The sequence below is a fragment of the Myotis lucifugus genome, unplaced genomic scaffold (assembly GCF_000147115.1).
Source record: "Myotis lucifugus unplaced genomic scaffold, Myoluc2.0 scaffold_10, whole genome shotgun sequence".
NCBI lineage: Eukaryota > Metazoa > Chordata > Mammalia > Chiroptera > Vespertilionidae > Myotis > Myotis lucifugus.
The window spans coordinates 11,737,138-11,756,811 of NW_005871058.1; the positions used below are offsets into that span (position 1 = coordinate 11,737,138).

General features: G+C 40.9%; 1 protein-coding gene and 1 long non-coding RNA gene across 5 annotated transcripts in view; one reads left to right on the forward strand and one right to left on the reverse strand.

The window, feature by feature from the left end:
- Window positions 1-19,674, reverse strand: part of DUSP16 (dual specificity phosphatase 16) — a 118,337-nt gene that overhangs the window by 84,689 nt on the left and 13,974 nt on the right. The window contains exons 1-2 of one of the 3 annotated variants that reach the window (XM_023750039.1): window positions 15,394-15,753; window positions 15,070-15,189 (exon numbers count right to left, since the gene is read on the reverse strand). The gene's annotated coding sequence lies outside the window, so the exon portion shown is untranslated. Of the gene's footprint in view, window positions 1-15,069; window positions 15,190-15,260; window positions 15,308-15,393; window positions 15,754-19,674 lie in introns of those variants that run through there. The other 2 variants (XM_023750040.1, XM_014451701.2) reach the window with 2 other exon arrangements.
- LOC106696249 overlaps window positions 42-19,674 on the forward strand; it is a 31,555-nt gene continuing 11,922 nt past the window's right edge. Inside the window, exons 1-3 of one of the 2 annotated variants that reach the window (XR_002828081.1) lie at window positions 42-1,006; window positions 3,128-3,250; window positions 10,207-10,266. This is a non-coding gene — a long non-coding RNA (uncharacterized LOC106696249). Of the gene's footprint in view, window positions 1,007-3,127; window positions 3,251-10,206; window positions 10,267-19,674 lie in introns of those variants that run through there. The other variant, XR_002828082.1, reaches the window with a different exon arrangement.

Here is a 19,674-nt window from a genome sequence, read left to right on the forward strand (position 1 = left end):
GCCCCAACAGGTATTTCCAGGGTTTCCACCCCCCCTCCACCCCCCGCCCCAAGACCCAGCGCCTTTCCCTCCTGCTTGGGCTGTTTCCAGCGGCCTCGCCAGCGTGAAGAAACGCAAACAATGATTTGAGAGAGTTACAGTCACTCCTGTAAAAAGTCTGACGAATGCAAACGGCAGGGCACGGCCCTGGGTTATGAAAGAGAAGCTGCAGGTACTTGGAGAAAAGTCGCGCTCGTGTTGTCAGGCGGCCAGCCCTCTGTCATGCTTGTCGCTGAAAGCCCCCGCATGAATGTCCCCAGCATTCTTTTACTTGGCTTATGTTTTCTTAGACTTGTTTATGTTTACAACTTGAATGAGCGCGAGCAGCCAAAAATTTCTCTTTAAAAAATGTTTTCTGCATGGAACAGTGAGCAATCGTCTTTAAATCAGACCAGAAGTTCACTGCCCCTGGAGGTGCCAGACCCTGTGATGGTAGCTCTATACACTTTGTGCATTTTCGTATTTTGGATTAATTACAACAGCTTTGTTTTGAGACACATTACACACTTTGAAAAACTGGAGACCTGAGGTGGTGACAAACCAGGACTTGGGATCACTGACGAGGACAATCGGAGCTTTATTCTAGTTGTTCTTTGAGCATTTGAGCATGGAGCTGCTTCGACTGAGAAGTACTCACGTGGATATCACATAACAAAGATGTGATTAATGACGGAAAAGCACACTGAGAACGGACTGCTCCGGCCAGAAGTTATGTGTAGGAATCATCTAGCTCCTAAAATATTCCATTTGCAATGTACTACATTTGGGACATTGGTCCCTAAAGGCAACTTTCTTGTGGAATGTCCATGTGGACACTGCCTAAGGGACTTTTTTTTTTTTTTTAATTGGCTCAAGAACAGAGAACCAGGTTTGGGGTGGATTAGAAAGATAAAATATCTCCATACGTCTTTTCTGCCTTTAAGCCCTGCAACTCAAGTGCACTGGCTATGACTGATAATCGTTTAAGGTTAGTATTGGGGTAAGCCTCTGGGAACTTCCAGCCCATCTTCTAGAGGAGAGAAAGGAGCCCATCTGGAAATGGGAGACCGCTGAGCTCTTCACCCAGTACAAAAAGCCTGAGGGCCATGGATGGAGAGCCCACATTCTACTGCCTTTGACCTCTAAGACTCCCGCGGAGGGGGAAGCAATCTCTCCCCCGGCTCCCTGTCCTCTGGTGGCCAGCAGGTGTTACTGCAGCTTCCATGGGATTGTCTGAGCTCAAGTAAACCTCTGACAATCTAACCATAGACCTGCTGGTTTTAGAACAGTTTTGAAGGGGTAGTTGCATCTCAAGTCTGCTTAGTTGGAGGAGCTGGGATTTGGGGAACGGGAGGAAAAGAGAGAGAATCCTTGTCCTAGAGGTAGAGAGCATTGATCTTGCCTGGTTGAAAGGCACCGTGTGAATTTATGGAGTACCCTTCACATGCTGCAGCTTCAGTAGCCTTACTCTACTGACGCATCTTGAAACCTCTCTCCCCTTTCTACATCTATACAACAATTATATTGGAGTGTCTTCCTTGTGTTGTGATGCTATGGTAACTATTACAGGAGCCTTCCTGGTGTGTATCATCTAATTAGAAAAACAAGATATAGACTAAAACTAGCCTGGCTGACGTGGCTCAGTGGTTGAGCGTCGACCTATGAACCAGGAGGTCACGGTTCGATTCCTGGTCAGGTTGTGGGCTCAATCCCCAGTGTGGGGCGTGCAGGAGGCAGCCAATGATTCTCTCTCGTCATGGATGTTTCTATCTCTCTCTCCCTCTCCCGTCCTCTCTGAAATCAATAAAAATATATTTTAAGAAAAGAGAGAGTTTTAATAATATTCTATAAATATGTACTTAAGTTAGCAGCTCCCTTTTCCAATAGGAAGGAATCATTTTTGATCATTTAGTTTATCCTAGGGATCACTTTAATGTCCCCAAAGCAAGTGTTCTTAGCCTAGGATGCATGGATCCCTAGAGAATACATACATAATTGGCTTCAGAGGGTCTAGGGACTCCTTAAAATGTTGTGCATATATGCTCATGTGTGTTTTCCTGTGAGTTGATCCCTAACTTTCAACAGATTTTCAAAGGGTTTTGTTACATGCAAAATAATTATGACCTACTTTACATTTAAGTTTTGGCTGTGTTTTTTTGGATGGTAGTTGCTGCTATTGTCCTAGGGCTCATGGCACCATACGAATGAATCAAAGTTCTGGAAAGAAGCAAGTTCTGCCTCAAAGAGGTGACACTGTGTTGGAGGAGAGCAGTCCATATTTGCAACAGAGCAGGAGGGTATATTCCAAGAGTTTGCCTCCAAAGGAACTTCATGGAAGAAAAATTTTACCTATGTAACATGAGAACTAGACAATAACTAAGACATTACCTGGTACCATCCACTCATTTTATATCTAGGAAAGTGAAGGTCCAGAGAGGTTAAGTGGCTTGCCCAAGGATGCACACCTAGTTAGGGACTAAACTGGGATTAGAAAAGGGTCCCTCAACCCTCACCTGCACTCCCCATCTAAAGGTTTACAAAGAAACTGAACTAAATATAGTCCTTAAAATCTAATAGGAATTGTGTTTAATGCATTCATTTAAATAAAGACATACTCATTCCTAAGGAAATGGAAGAGGTAAAGGGGTTCAAAGACGTGAAATCCAAGCTCAGAAGAAGATGAAAAACTTCAATGTCAAATTAAGACGTACAACCAAGAAAGAGTAAATATCAATAGTACCCTGTTATCAATGTATAGCTGATCTTTCTTGTGGCAAATATGTAAACTGACACAATAAGTTAGAAACACTAGGTGATTTTTCACTTATCAATTTAGCAAAGATTATTAAAATAGTTCATCCCAGGATTAACTCAAGAGTGAAGAAACGGGCCTTCTTATTATCATAGGTGAGAGTATGAATTGGTATAACTGTTCTGCAGGGCAATTTGGCAGTATGTTTTAAAAATAGACACCCAGAAATTCCACTTTGAGAATTTATCTTAAGGAGATAATAGTACTATTTTATTAATCATAATTTAAAAGAGTAGCTAACATTTATTGAAAATTAACCACTTAATCCTCACAACTATCATTACCTCCATTTTACAGTTAACATGCTCAAGGTTGCACAGTACATGGAAGTGCTGGGATCTGAATAGCCTGTACTACACACCTAATTGGAATCAAGGTCATAGAGGCCTTATAAGCTATGCCAGGCTTTAAATACTCAAGGTAAGCGATGGGGAAGCCACTGGATGATTTTAAGTAGGAGAAATGACAGGATCAGATCTGCATTTTGCTATATAAAGAATGGTTTGGTGGGGAGGACATAAAGCAAGATAAGAGACACCTGTATAAGTTGGAGAATTAAATATAAATAAAGGCAGATTCAAAATATAGTAAAAAACTAGAATCAAAAGGATCTGATGACCAGCTACATCTTAAGGGGGGAGGTAGTATCAAGATTGACTGACTCCTAGGTTTCTATCTTGAGCTAATGGGTGAATAATGGTGCTGATTGCTATGGCAATTGGAAAGGTGGGAAGTTGAATTTTTAAAAATATATTTTTATTGATTCCAGAGAGGAAGGGAAAGGGAGAGAGAGAAACATCAATGATGAGAGAGAATCATTGTTTGGTTGCCTCCTGCACGCCCCCTACTGGGGATCGAGCCCGCAACCCAGGCATGTGCCCTTGACTGGAATCAAACCCGGGACCCTTCAGTCCACAGGCCGACGCTCTACCCATTGAGCCATACCAGCTAGGGCTGGAAGTTGAATTTTAAGCATGTTGACTTCAAGGTGCCTATGGAATCTCTCAGGCAAGCATGTCAAACTTGCGGCCAGTGGGCGAGGCATGCGGTCTGGTGGCCACAAGTTTGACATGCTTGCGAGGAATAGACCGTTGCATCTATGTGTCTGAAGCTCACAGACCGTGTTTAGGCAGGAGATAACGATTTGGGATCCCTTTGGCATATTTAGTTGCAGTCATGGCCAGGGGATGAGATCATGCAGAGAGAGTAAGAGAAGAAAGGTGTTGGGAATCAAGGGAATACTGATGTTTCAGGAAGAGAAGCTTACAGGGAGGCTGAGAAGGAGAAACTAGAAAAGCAGTGGACATTGCTGTTACAGAAAGCCAAGAAAAGAGTTTGAAGCAGGAAAGAGCATATTTCCAGTGAGTTAATACTCAGAGACGCCCCATTAGATAGATTAAAAAGATTTTCTTTGATTTAGTGACTGTGGAGAGAATGGTTTAATCGAAAACAATCTTGCTTCTACAAGACTTCAGTGAGTTGAAAAGGAAATAAGAAGGAAGAAAATGGAAACAGTAGAATAAAAACTACTCTTTCAAAAAACTTGACTGTTACGAGGAGAAAAAAAAGGATAATACCTAGCTACAGACAGATGTAGGACATTTGAACCCTACAAAGATCCTAATGTCCTGATAACCAGACTGTTTGTTTTGATTTAATCAAACAATTAATAACAAACAGGTAATAGAGAAGTACCCTGAGAAAGGAGAATTTCTCCGTCACAATCTCAGGAAAGTAGCAGATGGACTTTTGCTATCTGTAACCCACACTTTATTTTCAGTATTAGGTAGAACATACATTTGGGGTTTATGTCGAGGTTGTTTTGACAAGTCTTTTGACAACTGTAAAATAAAATATTAAGGATAAAAGAATTATCATTCTAACATGTGGTGTACTCATCTTTCAAAAGGCTGAACAATTCTTGTATAACCAGAAAAAAATGATGGTGGTAGTAGGAGGGAAAGTAAACAAATGAAAGGCTAAAAAATATTTGTGAATTTTGCTTCTTTTCATGTGATCCTAAAGGAAAATAATTGGAATGAACACAGTGATTCCTTTTTTCTCTGATAAAAGGATATAAGAAAAAATGATGTCCGTTTTTTAATATCAGGGATTTTAAACTAATTTTTCCATTTTCCAAGTAAATATAGGTTTCAAGTCCTCAGTGGCTTTCTGGACTAACAATGACAACATTCAATAACAACATTCGTGTTTATAAATGTAAATAAACATTTATCCTTAGGAACAAACAGTCTTTAACAAATAACTGAACCTCTGTTCAATGTTGGTTAAATAGCAAGATAGGATATTCTGACCAAGTAGCAAACAAGTACTTTTTAATTTTGTGTAAAATCTGTTTTTTAATGTATGGAAGATAAAAGTCTAGTCTTATTTAGGTCACTGAGTTTTAGAAATATCTTAAACTACTACTATAAAAAGACAACTAGAAATTAAATGGAATTTGAAAATAAACTAATATTGCCATATTAAATCAAATACACAACAATCAGCTCTTTTGTACAAGTTATATACTGGGTTTTTAACTCTTGTTATAACCCTAAGAATTAGGTATTATTATTGTCTTCCTAATTTACAGTGGAGGGAGTTGAGGCTAAGAAAGGTGTTAAAGAGTTAGCCCAAAGACATATTGCTAGGAAATAGCATGTTAGAACCCACAGGAGGTTTTGTTAAGGTAAAAAAAAAGTACAAAATATATGGCATTCAAAATAACAAAAATACAAAATAGAAGGCATTCAAAATAACATTATAAGAAATCTTAGAATGCACTTCTGTGATTATTGGTCCAGTTTACCCAGATATGTGCTACAAAAGCTGGTGGAAAAATGAGAGCTCACTGAGCTGAGACAGGATAGCCGGCTACAAATTCCAGCTACTGGCTGTGTGACTTGAGGGACACTTCGTTTCCTCATCTGTAAAATGAAGGTAATTCATACAAACCATCCAGAGCTGTTGTGAGGTTCAAATGAATACCAAGTAAAGCACCGACTTAATGCATAGCCCGCACGGTAAACACTCGCTGCATACTGATTCCTCCCTTTTTAGGAAGACTGTATAGAGCTGACTTCGATCTTGAACAATAGAGTCAATTGGGATATTAAAAGAGAACGGGGAAACTCACAGGAAGAGAAAACACACAGAGACACCGCAGGGAAAGAGTGTTTAAAATGCTTTAACTGAAGCAGAGCATTTGTATTGAATTGTGTATAATAAGCCCGGAAAGCAGTTTGGGGCCAGAGTACATAGGGCCTAAGTCAAATAATTTAGCTTTTATAAATAGCAGGGAATGGCGGAAAATTTGGTTCCTTTTTAAAATTCTTCTTTATTGGCTTTCATTTCCATTATAAGGCTATACATGTGCATTACTAAAAGTCTATAAATTACAGAAAAGTGTAAAGTGTAAAGAAGAAAATACAAATCACCTTATTCAATGGTTATCCTTGGGAGAGAGAGAAAAAAATTTATTGCTAAATCCTTTGGTGGTATTTTGATTCAATTTTTCCTTTACCATGTACATTTATTTTAATACTACTAATAATAAAGTTTAGAAATACATAGAAAACACTAAGCACATTTACATAACTGTTTTTTTATGCAAAGGCTTGCCTTTGAAAAATAGAACTGCATATTTGGGTTGGTCAGATGACCAGTGAGAGCTCCCCACTGCTAGAATACATGAAATTTGAGCTACACATTTATATGGTACAATATTTGCTTATCTGTATTATGTATCTTGTCCTGTAATTTCAACCTATAGTTGTAACATTTTTTTCCTTTTAATTTTAATATAATAAAATTATTTAATTTAAAAAAATATTGCTGCCATTACACTGTCCAAGGATAGACCGCTGGGGATATTTGGGAGTACCTTCTCCGGTTTAAAGGTTTGGACTTCGAAATGGATAGGATAAAAGTGGGATTTTAGGTGGCTTAGTCTTACCAAAGCATATTAGAAAGGTCTAAGAAAAGGGATCATGGAATAAGATAGACTATATTGGGTTATGGCAACAATTCAGACATAAGTCAAAAAGGGCCAAGACTGTTACAGTGGCAGTGAACATGGAAAGAAAGCAAGAAATAGCACAGAGGGAGAATTGAGAGGACTTGGTGATTCATGAGCTACGGAGGGTGAATAAGATGAATAATGAAAGATGAAGCTAAGGTGTCACCTTTGGCCATTTATATAAGCTTCAATTTCCTCATTTATAAAATGGGGTTAATAATTGTACCTTCTTCATGCGGTAGTAAAGAGGGTTAAATGCATGATGTCTAAAATGCTTAGCACAATAACTGGAATGTATTCTCAGTAAGTGTTAGCTGTTATTGTTTTTATAGCTCTTGAGTCTAGATGACTGATTAATAACAAAATTCTTTTTTTTTTTTAGAGTGGAAGATGTATTTTTTCTTATCGTCTAAAGTTTTACATATGCCTCCTTTTCCCCCAATTGACCTCCCACCCTGCCCCCCCCCCCCCAGCCATTCGATTAATAACAAAAAAATTCTTAAAATAGGAAACAGGGTGGAGGTCTGAGGTTGAGGGAGGTGGGGTTGGCCTGTATTTTATGTCAAATTTAGGTTTATGGTTTTAAGTGAATTAAAAACGTTCAGCAAGAAGCCACCACTGGCCAGTGATGCTTTTAACGACAGGTACATGCTAGGAAGACTCCATGTTCATGAGAAGCAGACATATGGAGAGTAGATATCCACCACAACCTCCATTTACTAGTAGAAATTACCATAACTAATGCGCACTCTCTACATGTATCAACTTCCTGGCTGAATGCTCTCCAGACAGGACAGATAACAGGGTAGTGAAGCACCTAGCTTTTGGAACCAGATCTGTTTGAATCCCAGCTTTTCTTACTATTTTCTGATTTCAGGAAAATTAACTCTCTAAGTTTCAGTTTTCTTGTTTATAAAATGGGATAGTAAAAATTGTCACCTCATAGGGTTGGTTGATGGGAGGATTCAATGAAACTGTTTAAGTGAAATTCTTTAAGTGTATTAATTTCATAAATAAAAGATGTAATGCAAATACCAAGTAATCCTGTCTCTCCTGGAGGTTATGAGTTATATTTATACTAGAGGCTCGATGCACAAAATTCGTGCAAGGGCCTTGGTCCCAGCCCCTATCCGCCGCTGCAGCAGCCAAGGACCTCTGCTGGGACCCCTGCCTGCTGCGGCTTTGTCCAGAAGGAAGGACATCTGGTCTAATTAGCATATTACGCTTTTATTATTATAGATGTCTTCTCCACCCTTACGGGGCCAAATGTGAGAAGCATTCTTTTTTTAAAATTTATTATTTTTATTTTTTTATTGATTAAGTTATTACATATGTGTCCTTATCCCCACATATCTCCCCATTGCCGCCCTCACCCCCCCCCCCCGCCCCCGTGTCTGTGTCCATTGGTTAGGCTTATATGCATGCATACAAGTCCTTTGGTTGATCTCTCCCCCTTAACCCCACCCTCCCTACCTTCCCTCTGAGGTTTGGCCATCTGATCGATGCTTCTCTGTCTCTGGATCTGTTTTTGTTCATCAGTTTATGTTGTTCATTATATTCCATAAATGAGTGAAATCATGGATATTTATCTTTCTCTGACTAGCTTATTTCGCTTAGCATAATGCTCTCCAGTTCCATCTATGCTGTTGCAAATGGTAAGAATTCCTTCTTTTTTACAGCAGCATAGTATTCCATTGTGTAGATGTACCACAGTTTTTTAATCCACTCATCTGCTGATGGGCACTTAGGCTCTTTCCAAATCTTAGCTATGGTGAATTGTGCTGCTATGAACATAGGGATGCATATATCCTTTCTGATTGGTGTTTCTAGTTTCTTGGGATATATTCCTAGAAGTGGGATCACTGGGTCAAATGGGAGTTCCATTTTTAGTTTTTTGAGGAAACTCCATACTGTTCTCCACAGTGGCTGCACCAGTCTGCATTCCCACCAACAGTGCACTGAGGGTTCCTTTTTCTCCACATCCTCTCCAGCACTTGTCGTTTGTTGATTTGTTGATGATAGCCATTCTGACAGGTGTGAGATGGTACCGCATTGTTGTTTTGATTTGCATCTCTGTGAGTAGCATTCTTTACTAACTGCTGATCACTATGCCCCCTTGACATTGATCTTCAGCCTCTCCCCATGTCTCAGTTCCTTTGGGAACTTTAAAGGTTGCCCATGATTGTGTGAAATCCCAGAATGGCAGGCAGCATCTTTTGGGCAAAATGGTCTGTCAGCCTTTGTTTGGAGAAACCTTTTGTACTATTTTGGTATCACTGATGTAAGTAAGTTACTACAAACTTAGTGGCTGAAAACAACACAGATTTATTATCCTAAAGTTCTGGAATTCAGGCATGTAAAACAGATCTTGCTGGGCTAAAGTCAAGGTGTCAGCAGGGCTGTGTTTCCGCTGGATGCTCTAGGGCAGTGGTTCTCAACCTTGGCTGCACATTAGAATCACCTGGGAATCTTGTTAAAATCCTGACTTCTGGGCCTCATCATTAGTAACAAAGAAACAGAATTTCTGGAGGATGATGTGTCAGAAATCAGGATTTTAACAAGATTCCCAGGTGATTCTAATGTGCAGCCAAGGTTGAGAACCACTGCTCTAGGGGGAAATCCATTTTCTGGCCCTTTCCAGCTTCCAGAGGCTGCCATATTCCTTGGCTCATGGCCCCTTCTTCCATCTTCAAAGCTAGCAACAGTGGGTAGAGTTCTTCTCACACACTTACCCTCTCTCTGGTTCTCCTCTGCCCCCTTTTCTGCTATAAAGGACCTTTGAGAGGACATTGGGCCCACCTGAATAATCCAGAATAATTCCCCTTTGTTAAAGTTTGCTAATTAGCAACTTTAATTCCCTTTGCATTTTTAATCCCCCCTTGCCATGTGGCCTAACATTCACAGGTCCTGAGGATTAGGACAGGGACTTTGAGGGACCATTATTCTGCCTACCACTCCTCCCACAAAGAAAACTTCAGGGAGGTTTGCTCCTGCTTTGTTCCTCTTCCTTTAAGACCTACCTGATTCACCAAATGATGAATCAGTAATCACAATTTGACCATTGTAACAGTCACAAGTAGGAGGTATTTCATGCTGAGATTGTTGTTCTGGTCTCATCCTAGCTCTGCTTCATGCTTAAAGATATATTGCAACCAAACACAATGAATATTAACTAGCTAAAATTTTAAAAAGAAATAATGATTCCTATAAATCTTCTCCAGCATGTGAAAGAAAGGTTTATCATCAAGCATTAATTTTTACAAATGATATATATGTCCATTTCATTTATGAGACTAAACCACCCCACAAGTCCACAATGATCATTACCAATACAGATTTCTTATTTCTTTAACAGAACCTCAACAGCAGTGTTTAGCTCCAATTGATGACTAATGGGCAGAAGAGTATGTCTTAAGAAAAACAGGTGAAAAATATCAGGTTGAAAGATAAAGCATGTAAATATATCGGAGACTGGATTTTTTATTTTAAAGGGTAAAAGGCCATCAGTACCATTTTAGGAGTCCCAGGAGTTCAAACACTGTAGTCAAAAATGGGTAAAACCTCAAGACCTCTGAATTTCACTGTGAAATTCAGTATTCCTGTCTTTTAATTTCTTTTATCTCTGAGGCATACAAATTGGTCCAAATCCCCAGTAAAGGTAATTTTTAAAAATTTTAATGGTTCACCCTAATTTTCTAGTGGATAGAAGACTAGCTTTAGTATGTGATTGAAAGACTATCTAGCTTAAAAAACAAGAGAAGCTAGCACTTAATTTTTTTATAATTTGGGCAGGATACTCAGGAGAAGGAAAGGAGAAAGAGCCAACAAGTATTGAGCATCTCTCATTGCCAAGCACTGTGTTTATATACCATTATCTCACTTAATTCTCACTACAACCCCAGTAGGTTGGTGTTGTTACCCACCCATTTTAAAGATGAGGAAATTGAGGCTCCAAGATGTGAAGAGACTCCCCCAAATCCCACAGCTAAAAAGTGGCGGCACTGGGATGAGAGTCCAATTCTACCTGACTCCAAAACCCGCAGATCCTCCCTCCACTATCCTCAACTGCTCTTTCCTGAACCCCAAGTTTCCTCATCTACAAAATAAAGCGGTTGAGTCAGAGGATTTCTGATGCTCCTCACAGCTCTTACTGTATGACCTTCATGGTTGAGGGGGAGAAAGGGAAATGGGAAGGGATCTCAGACACTAGGGCAAACACTGCTCTCTCCTAAGTGGGAAAGCACTGGGACCCTGTGTCCTAACTGTACTGTAGCTTAAAAAACAAGAGAGGCTGGCACTTAATTTTTGTATAACTTTGGGCAGGATACTCAAGAGAAGGAAAGGAGAAAGAGCCAACAAGTATTGAGCATCTCTCATGGCCAACCACTGTGTTTACAATCCATTATCTCACTTAATTCTCACTACAACCCCAGTTGACTCCCTGACTGATGAAAGGAGGCTGGTGCTGCTGACAGCACCGTAAATGATGATGGGACTCCCTAAGCCCACCACTTTTTAAAAAATATGTATTTTTATTGATTTCAGAGAGGAAGGGAGAGGGAGAGAGAGATAGAAACATCAATGATGAGAGAATCATTGTTGCTGCTCCTGTACACCCCCTACTGGGGGTGGAGCCTACAACCCAGGCATGTGCCCTTGGCTAGAATCAAACCTGGGACCCTTCAGTCTGCAGGCCAATGCTCTATCCACTGAGCCAAACCAGCTAGGGCTGCCCACCACTTTAACAAAGAGACAGGTCTTCTATTTCTCCTTGGTGGAGCCACTTTTCATGAATTCACATTTCCCAAAACATATCGTCAACACTTGTTGAGAATCTTATTGTGCCCAGCACTGAAGTGTATTGAGGAGCTCCACAGGAGAGAGCAAAAGAGTATGAGAGATAGTCTGTCTTCTCAGGGACTTGCAACGAGGTAGGGGGACACAACTAACACATGGAGAATTTTTAGAAGACACTGTATAATGCAGGACTGAACTGTGTAGTCTAGATAATATGTACTACAGGAGTTCAGAGACGGGAGATCCATATAGGCTGCAGAGAAGGCTTTGTGAGAACTGGGGTAAAGACAACGCTCTTTACCTTGCATCTGGGCTAGTCTTGCTTGGCCTTCGCTGTGATTGTGAAATCCTGGTATGAACCTTTCACATAGTTATGGCATTTTCAGTTTTGAGGCTGCAGTGATGTCCTTCATATCACGTCATCTGAATGCCACTTCATCTTTATTGGTACATTTGGGAGGGGTAAAACCCCAACGGTATGCAAACACCGTCATGGATATTTGCCTAAAGCCATGGGAAGTTTCATGCAAAACCAGTTTCTCAATAGGGCAAATGTTGTGTAAAGGTGTAAGAACTTGAGAAACTAGTTAAAGGCAAAGCCTGTCACAGCAAGAACCAAATTTGAATGGGGACACTTTTCTGTCTGTGTCAGCTATGGTCTGTCTCCAGCCCCTCAACTGCTGAGCCCCCATCCTTAAGCATTTCTCCAACACGTTGGCCCAGAGGCCAAGGACCTTGTCCCGTGTACCAGGAACTCCTTATCCCTCACCCCCTCATCTGCCCACCTTCAGGTGCCACTCTATTGATAAGAGACTCTAGTTCTGAAAAGTTGTTTCAGAATTCTGGACCCTTTCTCACCCTCACACAACTAAGTGTGTTTTCCTTTTTTCAAATTCCACCCTAAATATAATCAGGGAATGTGATCCCAAGAGATAGTCTGAGTTGATAAGATAGTCTAGTACAGTGATCGGCAAACTCATTAGTCAACAGAGCCAAATATCAACAGTACAACGATTGACATTTCTTTTGAGAGCCAAATTTTTTTAACTTAAACTATATAGGTAGGTACATTGTTATTAACTTTATTAGGGTACTCCTAAGGCTTAGGAAGAGCCACACTCAAGAGGCCGAAGAGCCGCATGTGGCTTGCGAGCCGCAGTTTGCTGACCACGGGTCTAGTAGATTAAATATTCACTGTGTTTACTATGCATTCTGAAACAATGCTAGACTGGTGAACATCTTCCAGACTAGTTGAAGACGTAAAATGAGTACAAAGGAAACAGTATCTGAGTGTACCATATGCTGAATCAGGGGTAACTGGTTTAGGAAAGTGAGAAAACAGTAAGTACAGAAGAGAGTTTCATGGAGGCAGGGTTTAGGACAGACTTTAAAGAATGGGAAGAATTTGGATAGGCAGGGAAGAGAAATTATGCCATTCTAGAAAAGAGAAGTACCAGAACCAAAGGCAAGGAAAGTGGAAGATGTTTTAATGAAAGTCAAGGTGGTCAGCCTGTCTGGAGGAAGGGTGGCACAGTAATGTACTTAGCAACAATTAGTGGGAAATGAGATCATATGGATAAGATGAATTCATCAACAAACTTAGCAAACATTTATTAAGTGCTGATTAGGTCTCTTGCACATAATAATAGTAATAGCTTACGCCTATTACAGCTTACAATGTGCCAGGCATGTATTAAGCACTTTATATACATTATCTCATGTGATTGTCACTACAGACCTAGGAGGTATGCACTGCTATATCTCTGTTTTACAAACGAAAAACACGAAGCCCAGGGAGATTAAGGAACTTGTTCCAGGTCACATGGTTACTGAGTAGAAAAGCCTGGATTTGAATCAAGGGAGTCTGTTCAAATGTGAGTTCTGAGCACATTGAACCTGCCTCCACACGTATTTATCTCATTGAATCCTCATAAAATTCCCTATGATGTACATATTATCATCCCCATTTTTCAAAGGGGGATCCAAGAGTGGGTGACTGGCCCAAGTGGTTCTGATGAGTATAAAGCTAGGATCTGAAAGCAGGTCCACTCATTCCACGTTCATTTAACTTTCTATTACAATATAGCTGCCTGGCAGAAGGACTTTCCAGAATGGAATCAAATTGAGGGAACTGAACAGTCGATAAGGTTAAGAAGTCTACATGGTAGGAATAGGGAAGAACTTCAGGTTTTGAACAGATGTGACTTGATTAATAAAGATAGCTCTAGGTCTGGCACAGGAACGCCAATCAGGGGAAGAGTGGACACAGCACTAGATGATATTAGAGGTGGTAAGGACCTAGAAATGGGCATTGGGGGGGGTGGGGATGGATACAAAGTATCCATCAGAGTTTTGAAGGAAAATCTGATTGTTCTTAGGGACTGAATGGCATTGAAAGGAGATTAAGTCAAAGAAGACTTTGCTTCTTGTCTGAATGACTCAATGAACTATTGACAGGAGCTCAGAGGTTATAAGAGCTGCTGGTTTGTAGCAAAAAAAAAAAAAAAGAAGAAGAAGGTTGTTTTTGGACATGTTGAGATATGCTTGGCAGAACCATGACTGGCACATTCTAGAGGAAATGACCAGTACCCAGTGAGGGATGTGGGATTGAAGCTCAAGTAGAGAGAAGAAGCTGTCAATCATATCTGACAAGTAAGGTATGCAGGATCAGTGAAGGGGAAGACAAGGCTGATCCCAGAAGAAATAGGTTTTTCATGGTCAGAATAAGCCAGAAATCAGAGAACAAAAATGCAGTATAATAAAAGAAAACAGGCCCAAGGGCAAACCACAGGTCTGGACAAGTGGTTAGGGCCAAGGCAGAGATAAAAATTAAAGGGACACAGCAGCAAGTATGATCTCACCCTGTATCAAGGAGAAACGACCACTGAATAATTTTCTGTCCTGTTTCTGGCATTTTGGGGTGTTCCTCTATTGCAGAAGCTAAACCCAGCCTAACTGATGGGACCCTGCAGACTAATCAAGAACTTTCCTAGCAGGGAGCCCACAATCTACATTAGTATAGGGCAGTGGTTGGCAAACTCATTAGTCAACAGAACCAAATATCTATAGTACAATGATTGAAATTTCTTTTGAGATCCAAATTTTTTAAACTTAAACTATACAGGTAGGTACATTGTTATTAACTTAATTAGGGTACTCCTAAGTCTTAGGAAGAGCCACTCTCAAGGGGCCAAAGAGCCGCATGTGGCTCTCGAGCCGCAGTTTGCCGACCACGGGTAGGGAGATAACTGAATAATCATAAAAGGCCTCTCCACTGAATTGTATATTTAAAAATGGTTACAGTGGTAAAAATCATGTTGTGTATATTATATCACAATGAAAAATAAAAGCAAGTCCTCTCCCCTATGGATCCCACAAAAATCTCCAAAAGCCCATCTAATTTAGCATCTCCTGGACTTACCCCTTTTGGTTCAAGATCTTGATTTCCTTGCCCAAGCTGGTGACTGTGCTGGTGAGGTGATGCAGGTAGGTAAGAAGCCAGGGATGCCGAAGCTGACCTGGCTCCTGTGTCCCTTCCAATCTGGAAAGAGAATGGGATAGTAAATTGAGGCTAATGTGCCGTGGAAACTCCTCTTCTGGCCTTTCTGCTACCTCTGTCCTCTTTTCAGAACATTGAGAATGGTATCCTCAATGTTCACAGCCCCACCCTCTGTGACCTCTTCTACCTGATGAGTTAAGAAAGTGAGACACAGAGCAACTCAGTCAGTACCTGGGAGGGACTTACCTGGGGCAGGAACCTGGGAGTCCTGTGATTTCAGTTCTTGCTTATTGCCCTTCCTCTTAAGATTCTAGGATCCTCCTTCTCACTGGCTTCACAGAGATCACCTCCAAGTCTATATATAATTCCTTTCCTGTTCAGTATATAGTCTGTTCCTAGGTCAGGGATCCTCCATAAACAAGGGCAGCCTAAAGATACCCCGACACTCTTGGAAGTAGCTAGATGGGGTTCCTCATTTTGCAAGTGAGGAAACGGGGCCCCAGGTTGTTGCGTGGCTTGCCCAAGGGCATACACCTGGTTAATTTCAGGACAAGAAGGAATGACAGACTCTCTGATCCACTGTCTAAATCTCTTAGCTAGACAAAGAAATCCCAGTTGAAATATTTGGAATTCTGTTGTTTATTAAAGCTTTGCTTTCCCCATGATTGGTCTCTTTTGCTGCATTTTTCTCAAAAGATGTTTAAAATGTCTGAAAATGCCAGCTTAGTGGTCCAGAAGAGAATGGTAGCAGCAATGGAGGGAGGAAGCTCACTGGTTACCCACAAAACCATCACAGACTGCCTATTATGTTGTGGCTAAAACTTGGATCCATGCCCTCCCTCAGTCCATATACAGCAGAGCCTAGTAAGGGGGCCCTGTGTACTAGGGCTTTCTAGTCCTTTCTGTCATTGCCTCATGTTGACCTTGATTTCTGCTTCTCAAATCCTTGATTACCAATGTCAATAGGCAGCTAGTTGGCTTGGGAGGGGCCCTCCATGGCTATGGCAAGACAGAGGAATGACAGTACAGCTCACCATAAACATATGTATCAGGCAAACTTCAAGAAAAACTGGTTGCTCAAGCTTGCCACCTCAAGAAAAATAGTTTTGAGTAAAGCTGGACATGGTGGGAAATAAATGTTCTCAAGTTTGTCTCATTGTCACACGTGTCTTGGGGAGTATTTGTGGGTCACTTCGGCACATAGAAAGATCCCCCCAAGATCAGTCAAGCTATAAAGTCAATGAGATTAAAATGGATTATCTGTTTTCATCAAGTCTATATATCTTTTCTATGGTCATTTCCTGAAAATGTAGCAATTCAGGTTTAGAACTTTAAAGTCATAGAGACATACACTTAGAAAATCATAGAGCTGTATGGGACTTGGAAATCATCTAATCCAGCCCCCAATCTTGCAGATGAGGAAACTGAAGTTTCCCATTACTAGGATATTATACTTCTACCAGGCAGCCAAAGATTACACTCATTTCTTTACAAGCCAAAATGGTACTGTTGGCTCCATGGAGCTGGCGGTTAACCTAAAACCCATGGTATTTTTCATATAAACCACTGCTCAGCTAGATTTTTTTTCCCCACACCAGGCTTATACCATTAATTTCCTAAAATTTTGTTTAGGAGTTTATATTTTCCCTTTCCATTCCATTTTGCTAGTTTTAACTCCATATTCCAGTCTGTAATTTAAATTTTATTCTGTGGTAAGCTCTTTAGTATGTTTGGGAAGGGGAAGATCACTTGGTAATGTGCACTTTGCAGTGTGCTTGCTATCTCATTCAATAGCTAAATTGTTCTAAAGAAAACGCTACAGAAAGTGTTTTATTTGGAATTCCAACCACCTAGCTTTTCAGTTCCTCAAGGAAGGGGGATAACTTTTCTCCCTTGTTACATGAAGGAGCTCTAGAATGGGCTTCTCCTCCAAAGGGCAAAAGAATATTCTCAAAGCTCATCTCCTACTGGGAACTCGTGTGCCTGGGGAAATGCAGTGAAAGAAAGGCTACCCTCTAAACTCCAGAGTCCAGCAGTCTATTTTATGTCCATTTTTGTGTAGCACTTAACAGTTAATCTTTATCCAAAGGAAAGGAAAACACTAATTTGAAAAGATTTATGTACCCCTGTGTTCATTGTAGCATTATTTATAATAGCAAAGATATGGAAGCAACCTAGGTGTCCATCGATAGATGAATGGATAAAGACAATGTGAGATTGTAACGCCCTGGACGCAAGCCGCTGTCACAAAGAACCAAGAGACGCTTCTCATGCAAAAAGCAAAGGGTTTATTGATATCAGCATGCTGGGACTCACAGCCTACTCTGAGCACAGAGCAGTGTCTGTGAGCCCGGACTAAGAGTTTAAGCATATTTTATATATCTTTCAGTGGGGAGGGGGTTGGAGTAAGGGGAGGAGAAAGGACTGTGCTCTGCCGATTGGCCAGGCGCAAGTCGATGTCTTGTTCCTGGGTGTGGCTAGCAGAGTCTTAGACTTCCGGGAAGACGCATGTGGCCAAGGTAAGATGGAGGACGTAGCCCTTACCCTGGGGCAAGGTGGAGGGCCTAGCCCTCGCCCTTTCAGATATATATATATATATATATATATATATATATATATATATATATATATATTTCATTCTTTTTTATTGCTGCAGTAAAAAAAAGAATGAAATATTGCCATTTGCAACAACATGGATGGACCTAGAGGGTATTACACTAAGTGAAATAAGTCAGGCAGAGAAAAACAATTACTGTATGGTTCCACTTACATGTGGAATCTAACAAAACAGACCAAAAACAGACTCAGTGAAACAGAGACCAAAAGGATGGTTACCAGAAGGGAGGGGGTGGGGAGATGGATGAAAATGGGAAGGGAATATAGTAAAAAATACCATGATAGCCCTGACTGGTTTGGCTCAGTGGATAGAGCGTCGGCCTGCGGACTGAAGGGTCCCAGGTTCGATTCCAGTCAAGGGCATATACCTTGGTTGCGGGCACATCCCCAGTAGGGGGTGTGCAGGAGGCAGCTGATTGATATTTCTCTCTCATCGATGTTTCTAACTTTCTAACCCTCTCCCTTCCTCTCTGTAAAAAATCAATAAAATATATTTTAAAAAAATACCATGATAAGCTTACATGGTGACCGATGATTCTAGAATTAGCAGGGTGATCATGATGTAAGATATAAAATGTCAAATCACTATATTATACATCTGAAATTAATATGACCAATTTTAGATTGTACACCAACTTAAATTTTTTTTAAAAAGTTTATCTTCCATTAGCCATGAGAACTGGAGAAGTTGAGAAATTTAAGAGTGGGGAGGGAAAAAAAGGAAGGATTTCCTAATCTCTTTTGTATTCAAAAGGGTATCTGCTATGTGCAAAAGGAAAGTAAACTTAAGTAATATTTGTGATGACTTTATATATTGTAAATAGCCAGAAACCTAGGCACTACCCCTGACTTCTTCCTCTCCTTCATATCCCATATTTAATAATAAGAATGGCTAATATTTATCAGGTACTTACTATGTGCCAGATACTGTGCTATGAACTTTATAAGCCTATTTAATCCTCACTAGAGGTATTATGATTTTAACAGATGAGAAGACTGGCACGTTAAGAGATTAAATTACTTACTTGAACTCATATATCTAGGATGGTGGGGCCAAATTCACACCCAGGTTATTGTGACTCCAGAACCCAAAAGTTACCCACCACTAGTTTAGTCCAGGGTCTCTGGGAGAGCCATCAGAGCCTTATGAATTGAAGGAAGGCAGGAAGGCAGGAAGGCAGGAAGGCAGGAAGGCAGGAAGGCAGGAAGGAAGGAAGGAAGGAAGGAAGGAAGGAAGGAAGGAAGGGAGGGAGGAAGGGAAGGGGGAGGGAGGAAGGGAAGGGGGGAGGAAGGGAAGGGGGGAGGACGGATAAGGAGGTAGGGGAGGGAAGGAGGCAGGAGAGAGGAGGTGGGAGAGAGGGAGGGGAGGGGAGGGGGAGCAGGAGGGAGGGGAGGGAAGGGGAGAGAGGGAGGTCGGTCGATTGCATGGAAGAGTCTTAAACTACTAGTATAGTGAAGTTCTAAGAAAGTTCACAATGCTGATAAAACATCTTAGAACTAGCCCAGTGGGCATGGCTCAGTGCTTGAGCATGGATCTATGAACCAGGAGGTCACGGTTTGATTCCTGGTCAAGGCACATGCTGGGGTTGCAGGCTTGATCCCCAGTGTGGGGCATGCAGGAGGCAGTTGATCAATGATTCTCTCTCATCATTGATGTTTCTATCTCTCTCTTCCTCACCTTGTCTGAAATCAATAAAAATATATATTTTTAAAAATCTAAGAACTAAATTTGCCCATCAAAGAAGTCCCACATTTTCAGGATGGGCTTGCCTTAATATCCTTCCCACACTTGGTCATGAAGCAGCTGCAGGGAGCATGACCTTAGCAAGAAGCAGTGATGGGTTAGCAGTTAGTTGTGATCCTTTCTGAGATTTCCATTGTTAATACTGCCACATTATGCCACACTATCTC